Here is a 7931-nt window from a genome sequence, read left to right as displayed (position 1 = left end):
CTGACAAAGAAACATAACAGATTTGGTGTCCAGTTCAAAGTGTGACATGATTTATTTAAACATTTGAGAGTTGACTTTTGTATTTTACATGAGTTATTATTTGTACAAACACGGTGCAAATTAATTCATGATTTGTTAAAAAATGTTAGTGGCTAGCTAGTTAAAATGGGATATTGTGATTTCACAAGACTGTCTTAGAAGCAGAGGTGGGTAGTAACGCGCTACATTTACTCCGTTACATCTACTTGAGTAACTTTTGGGATAAATTGTACTTCTAAGAGTAGTTTTAATGCAACATACTTTTACTTTTACTTAAGTATATTTATAGAGAAGGAACGCTACTTTTACTCCGCTACTTTTATCTACATTCAGCTCGCTACTCGCTACTAATTTTTATCGATCTGTTAATGCACGCTTTGTTTGTTTTGGTCTGTCAGACAGACCTTCAAAGTGCCTGCCTTGCTGGTGACGTTCACTTCGTTCCACCAATCAGATGTAGTCACTGGTGACGTTGGACCAATCAAACAGAGCCAGGTGGTCACATGACCTGACTTAAACAAGTTGAAAAACTTATTGGGGTGTTACCATTTAGTGGTCAATTGTACGGAATATGTACTGTACTGTGCAATCTACTAATAAAAGTTCCAATCAATCAATCAAAAGTGTGAAGGAAAAAAGATAATTTTTTATTTCAACCGTACATCCCGTCAAAAGCCTAAAGACTGACTGCACAGTTCCTGTCTTCACAATAAAACTGCCGCTCCATCGCGCCTGCGCTTTCAAAACAAGAGTCTCCGAAAGCCAGCGCAAACAAGCTAGCAAGCTAAGGAGTTTGACGCCAATATATTCTTGTAAAGTGTATAAAAACGAATATGGAAGCTGTACAAATAAGATGCCAAAAACCCACCACTTTCATGTGGTATTAGACAGAAAGGAGGAACTTTTCTTCTCCTCCATTTGAAAACGTGGACGTTATCATCATTACTGTCTGATTACAATCAACGCAAGTCATCAGAATCAGGTAATACACCAACTTATATTCTTGTCTTCATGAAAGAAAGGAATCTATATGTTAAACATGCATGTATATTCATTAAAACATCTTTAACATGTAAACAAAAACAGCAAAATAAATACATATAAATTATATACTGTATATATCAATGTATATATGTATATATATATATATATGTATATGTATATATATATATATATATATATATATGTATGTATATATATGTATATATATGTATATGTGTGTGTGTGTGTGTGTGTATGTTACTCATCAGTTACTCAGTACCTGAGTAGTTTTTTCACAACATACTTTTTACTTTTACTCAAGTAAATATTTGGGTGACTACTCCTTACTTTTACTTGAGTAATAAATCTCTAAAGTAACAGTACTCTTACTTGAGTACAATTTCTGGCTACTCTACCCACCTCTGCTTAGAAGTGATCATTTGAAAATGTTCAATTTGAAAAATGTGCACTTAGAGAAAATATAAAAATCAAGTGTTGCATATTGATATTTATCTGTTTCTATATATATTTATTGTGAGAAATCATTAAGATTATCAGTGTTTCCACAAAGATAAATATGATTAATTATTAATAATAACATAGAGTTAAAGGTAAATTGAGCAAATTGGCTATTTCTGGCAATTTATTTAAGTGTGTATCAAACTGGTAGCCCTTTGCATTAATCAGTACCCAAGAAGTAGCTCTTGGTTTCAAAAAGGTTGGTGACCCGTGATATATAGACAATATATACCAATGGCCATGTTCAATATTACAGTATATGTGACAGCAGCAGCATAAAATAGAGAGTAAATCCAGCAGAAAATAGAAAATACACATTAAAAACAAAGAGAAGTAGCGGACATGTCAGGTGTCATGCAATAGACAGATATCATCTATTATTGTTTCTTTTGTTGATATCAGAGTCCATTCTGCAAAAAGTTCATCCCTAGAAGCACACAGCTTATGGACAGGAACCCTCAGTTAAGATATACATCATCATACAATAGAATACATTTCAAAATCTCCCCACCAAATACCCATTTACCATTTCATTTATAAATTAAAAAAAAAAGGATTCTTTAAATCCACCAAATCAGTCTGAATATCCTATTATTCAAATTTGATTAAAAGGTTGCATCTTGAAAATCTGCGATAATCTCATCATCATACATACAGAGGTCAAAACCAAAATTATGCGACTAATGTGAATTCCTCAACCATAAGGGGTGTGTTAAAAGTACTAAGCATAACGTCGCAATAAATTTAGCTTAAACGCTTTTAAAAATGTTTAAAGAATTTAAATCTTTTATAGTAAGTAAGCAAGCAAAGGCTCCTAATTTAGCTGCTGATATAACATATTGTGTCATTTATTCATTCTATTATTTTGTCAAAATGATTAAGGACAAGTGGTAGAAAATGCATTATTAATCTACTTGTTCATCTACTGTTAATCTCTGCTTACTTTCTCTTTTAACATGTTCTATCTACACTTCTGTTAAAATGTAATAATCACTTATTCTTCTGTTGTTTGATACTTTACATTAGTTTTGGATGATACCACAAATTTGGGTATCAATCCGATACCAAGTCGTCACAGGATCATACATTGGTCATATTCAAAGTCCTCATGTGTCCAGGGACATACTTCCTGAGTTTATAAACATAATATACATTTTTTTTAAATGAAAGAAGATGTTGTGATGTCAAACCATATTGACATAATCATAGTAGTATCGACTAGAAACGCTACTGTACTTGGTATTATTACAGTGGATGTTAGGTGTAGATCCACCAATGGCGTTTGTTTACATTTTGACGCCGGACGAGGGTGTGGGACCGGTACTTTTCGGAGGCGGTATAGTACCGAATATAATTCATTAGTATCGCGGTACTTTACTAATACCGGTATACCGTACAACCGTACCACACACACAAGTGAATTGATGCCCCCATGCATGCATGCACACTTCATACAATACATGTGTACATATATATATATATATGCTGCAGCTGCACATGTCTGTTTTTCAGGACCTCACAATAGTGTGCATTCATGCATGCATCAGGACATTGTTATCATGATGATGCAGTGGTACCGCCCCGTTGTTTGCTTAAAGATAGACCCCCACCCTGCTTTAATGTGCATCTCATCAAATGTGTTCACGGGGCTTGATAACAGGCTTGTAGTGCATTATTTTCAAATTAAATCTTTTATTCAAATGAAGAAACCATATTTGATCACTTCAATCACGAATGCAGAAACAAGTCCTTGCATTGATGGCAGTGAGTGTAAAATAAAAAACGTATCTAAAATAGACTTAGACTTAGACTTAGACTTCCTTTTTATTGTCATTCAAATTTGAACTTTACAGCACAGATAAGAACAACATTTCGTTACATAGGCTCATGGTAGTGCAGGATAAAAAAGCAATAAGGTGCATATATAAATAAATAAATATATATAAATAATATATAAATATATATATATATAAAATAAATAAATATATATAAATATATATAATTAAGTAAATAGATTACTGTACAGATAAATATATTGCACTTTTTCGCATGCGTCCACGTTTATGGATGTATGTTATATTGTCTTTTTTATTCCAGCGAGTTAATCCATTTTGGGGGGAGTTGAGGGGATAATTTAATTATGATGCGTTCAAGAGTCTTACGGCTTGAGGGAAGAAGCTGTTACAGAACCTGGAGGTTCTGCTTCGGAGGCTGCGGAACCTCTTTCTAGAGTCCAGCAGTGAAAGCAGTCCTTGGTGGGGGTGGGAGGAGTATTTGCAGATTTTCTGAGCCCTGGTCAGGCAGTGGCTTTTTGCGATCTCTTGGATAGGAGGAAGAGGAGTCCTGATGATCTTTTCCGCCGTCCTCACCACTCTCTGGAGAGACTTCCAGTCTGATGCTTTGCAGGCTCCAGCCCAGACAGAGATGCTTTTGGTCAGCAGGCTCTCTATAGTGCCTCTGTAGAATGTGCTGAGAATGGAGGGGGGGGGGGGGGGGCTGTGCTCTTTTCATCCGACGCAAAAAGTGCATGCGCTGCTGAGCTCTTTTTACAAGAGCTCCGGTGTGTACAAATACATTATTTGTTGATAAGCACCACTATAGACATGCAGTCAATTGTGCTGGGTCAAACGATACTACTGAAGCATCGACCGATATATGTGACCGTACGTGACTGATACAGATGCTGTATCATTCGACTGTGAAGCGCCAAATTCTATTAATCAGGAAACGCTTTTTTGGTTAAATGTTCTTTATTTTCCTCATGGATCAGAATTGCACTTTTCATATTCCGTACTGGCGCAGCTATTTCTTTAAAAAAAAAACAACTAACAATTATATTTGCTAACTGTTCATGTTATTTGAAGGTGAATTGTAGTGTAAGTTTAATCCAGTAGATTGCAAATTACCATTATGAAACGCCGACACAGTATCAGTGCAGTGTCAATACAGCTAGCGAGTGTGCCATGCACTCACTGAGGCGTCATTTACTCATCACTAGCTGTCACCTACTTTCGCAGGCAATTGAATGAGAAAGTGTGTCTAAACTATAGGGATAGTCAAACTAAATTGTTGTCGGGCCATATTTCCAGAAAACTAAAAACCAAGAGGTGGGACTTCTCCCTTCACTGTCTTATTTTGTATAATCCGGAGAACTAGTGTCCTCTACAGTAGACATTTGATGTTACTCTATTTATTTTGTCAGAGTTACAGGAGCACTCTGCTCTGCTGTTTTAAGGACCTTTCTTCAAAAAAGCTAGTCAAAGGTAATCTTTATGACAGAAATCTAGTGTGTTTTAAATCACCAAAAATGATTCCCGGGCGCGGCCACTGCTGCTGCTCACTGCTCCCCTCACCTCCCAGGACGTGATCAAGGGTGATGGGTCAAATGCAGAGAATAATGTCGCCACACCTAGTGTGAGTGTGACAATCATTGGTACTTTAACTTTTGAACTTTAAGAATCTGCTGCAACAATTGTTAGTCTCTCAAGGTTTTTTTTTTAACTGAACTCGTGAGCCACCAGTTGAACAGCCCAAATGATGAAAAGAGAAGACCTAAAATGGAACATTACGAGCAGGGTTTCCCCCCCAGCTTTTTATGTGGCGGTAGGTGTGTGGCTAGGGGCGTGGCCAATATGATGGCATCAAACAATTTGAATGATCGGAAATGATGCATATATGTTTTCTTTAAAAAGGCTAAAAATGTGTTTTTCATACATTTAAAAACAAATCTGTGTCATTAGTTTTAACGTATCATTTTTCTTATATCGTTTTTGCTCTATATTTTAATTGTTGCTTTTTTTTTTTTAATTGTTGAGAATTTTTAAAGTTTCTAAAGACTTCTCCAATCCTTTTAGTGACATTTTTTAAAAACTACGAGCAACAAAACTAGCATATTTTTCTGGATTTATTGGAGACCAATAGCAGCAACAGGTCTCTCAAGTAGGGGAAGCTCATTTTTAGCTACTTCAAGACAAATACAATATCCAATGACATATACAGTATTTAAAGATGCTAGATTTGAATCATTTAAAGCAGTGGTCCCCAACCTTTTTTGCACCACGGACCGGTTTACTGTAGGCATTTTTTTCAGGGACCGGCTTGTCACTTCTGCCAGATAAATACAGCAAAAATAAGTGCATGAAAAATACAACTCACTGTAACGCTGAATTAGTGGGAGCCCTGAGCCGGTTTCTGTGCAATGAGATGCCCTGCAGGTTACCATCAACCTGCTGGGGACTGCAGATGGAAATCAGCCTTTGGCCACAATCTGTCACATTTATATTTTATATGTTCATTAATGTGCTTTGTATCATGTCACAAAGTTATTTGTGACATGATTTTTGACATGGTTTTACTACTTACGTATAAAATACTACACGGTCTACCTCCATCCTATCTTGCTGATTGTATTGTACCATATGTCCCGGCAGGAAATCTGCGTTCAAAGAACTCCGGCTTATTAGTGATTCCCAGAGCCAAAAAAAAGTCTGCGGGCTATAGAGCGTTTTCTATTCGGGCTCCAGTACTATGGAAGGCCCTCCCGGTAACAGTTAGAGATGCTACTTCAGTAGAAGCATTTAAGTCCCATCTTAAAACTCATTTGTATACTCTAGCCTTTAAATAGACCCCCCTTTTAGACCAGTTGATCTGCCGTTTCTTTTCTGCTCTGCCCCCCTCTCCTTCGTGGAGGGGGGGCACAAATTTGGTGACCACAGATGACGCGCTAGCTGTCCAAAGTCGGGACCCAGGGTGGACCACTCATCTGTGCATCAGTTGGGGATGTCTCTGCGCTGCTGACCTGTCTCCTGCTGGCCCGACTATGGACTGGACTCTCACTATTATGTTAGATCCAGTATGGACTGGACTCTCACACTATTAACTAGATCTCCTCGACGTCCATTGCACCGGTCGCCCATATCTGTGGTCCCCTCCAAGGTTTCTCATAGTTATCCCATTGGGTTGAGTTTTTTCTTGCCCTGATGTGGGATCCGAGCCGAGGATGTCGTTGTGGCTTGTGCAGCCCTTTGAGACACTCGTGATTTAGGGCTTGTGGAAGCTCTCTTCTAGTGGGTCCTCCTGACCACCAAGCATCTCCAGGCGAGCCCGTTTCATGGTTTAAAATACAGTTTTATTTTTCCAACAATGTTCTCAGGTTGCTTTTCAGCAGTAGTTTGTTGGTCTCTCGCTCTTGCTCGCGCTCTTGCTCCAGCTCCAACAACCTCTCTCCTCCCGGTTTGCTGCTTATACAGAGTGACAGGTGATTAGATAACAAGGCCCAGGTAGGCCATCTACGCACCTGTCGCTGACTTTGAGGCCGGTCCTGGCACACCCCGCTTCGCTGCAGGCCCGCAGGCCACGCCCCCCTCCAGAGGGCTGTATAAGTAAACATTGATTGATTGATGGTTATAACAAATGGTAACTTCCTATTATATATAACGCGGCATAGCTCGGTTGGTAGAGGGTTGCAGGTTCGATCCCCGCTTCCGCCATCCTAGTCACTGCCGTTGTGTCCTTGGGCAAGACGTTTTACCCACCTGCTCCCAGTGCCACCCACACTGGTTTAAATGTAACTTAGATATTGGGTTTCACTATGTAAAGCGCTTTGAGTCACTTGAGAAAAAGCGCCATATAAATGTAATTCACTTCACTTCACTTCACTTCACACCTATGAGGAGTTTTATCGTACATCTATAAACAAGCTTAATGGTGTGTTCAGTGGGACAGGCGAAAGTTAAGTCGGAGAAAATGCAGTTGTTTATAAATGATTTAATGTTTCTCTGCGGCCCAGTAGCAAATGCGTCACGGACCGGTACTGGTCCCCGGACCAGTGGTTGGGGACCACTGATTTAAAGGATTATAAAATTCTCCATATCAACACAGAACAATGGAACGAAAGTTGAAAAATGCTCTGGCAATGGTGTATATTTCAAGAACGCTGATTTGCTCATTATGCTGTCAAACAGAAAAAGGGATTCAGCCTCAGACAGATTGTCCAATCATCATGCGGAAGCCCGGTGTCCAGGCCAGCGAGGCCAAGCCCACTTCTCATTCACCTTCAGAGACGCTCGGCATATGTGGGTAGGAGAAAGCCAAGCATTTATCCAATGATTGTCAAGTTTCGCTGCAGTGGAACAACCCACTCTGGGCTCCCCCATTAAAGGCAATGGACGCTCAACATCAACACTTTTTAATGCACTGTGACGCTACCACAATGAATGAGAAGAAAGTTGCCGGAGCCACAGTGCGGCTGCACAACCTCTGCATTACTGCTGACACCGGTCCCCTGCTCACTTTCTCTCCTTGATTGAACGCCGCTGTTCTCTTAATTTTTACACACGGCATATTTTGTAGATCGCTGTCCGTAGGCATATCTTGGATATATTAAAGTACGT

The 7931-nt window shown here is 39.0% G+C and overlaps 1 protein-coding gene across 1 annotated transcript in view; it reads left to right on the top strand.

Annotated features, from left to right (window-relative positions):
• gpsm1b (G protein signaling modulator 1b) overlaps positions 1–7931 on the top strand; it is a 107741-nt gene that overhangs the window by 3585 nt on the left and 96225 nt on the right. The gene's annotated exons all lie outside the window — the stretch shown is intronic.

Source organism: Nerophis lumbriciformis, linkage group LG32 (genome assembly GCF_033978685.3).
Source record: "Nerophis lumbriciformis linkage group LG32, RoL_Nlum_v2.1, whole genome shotgun sequence".
In the NCBI taxonomy this organism is placed as follows: domain Eukaryota; kingdom Metazoa; phylum Chordata; class Actinopteri; order Syngnathiformes; family Syngnathidae; genus Nerophis; species Nerophis lumbriciformis.
The sequence above is the reverse complement of the archived record's forward strand: the minus strand, read 5'-3'. Positions and strand labels throughout refer to the sequence as shown.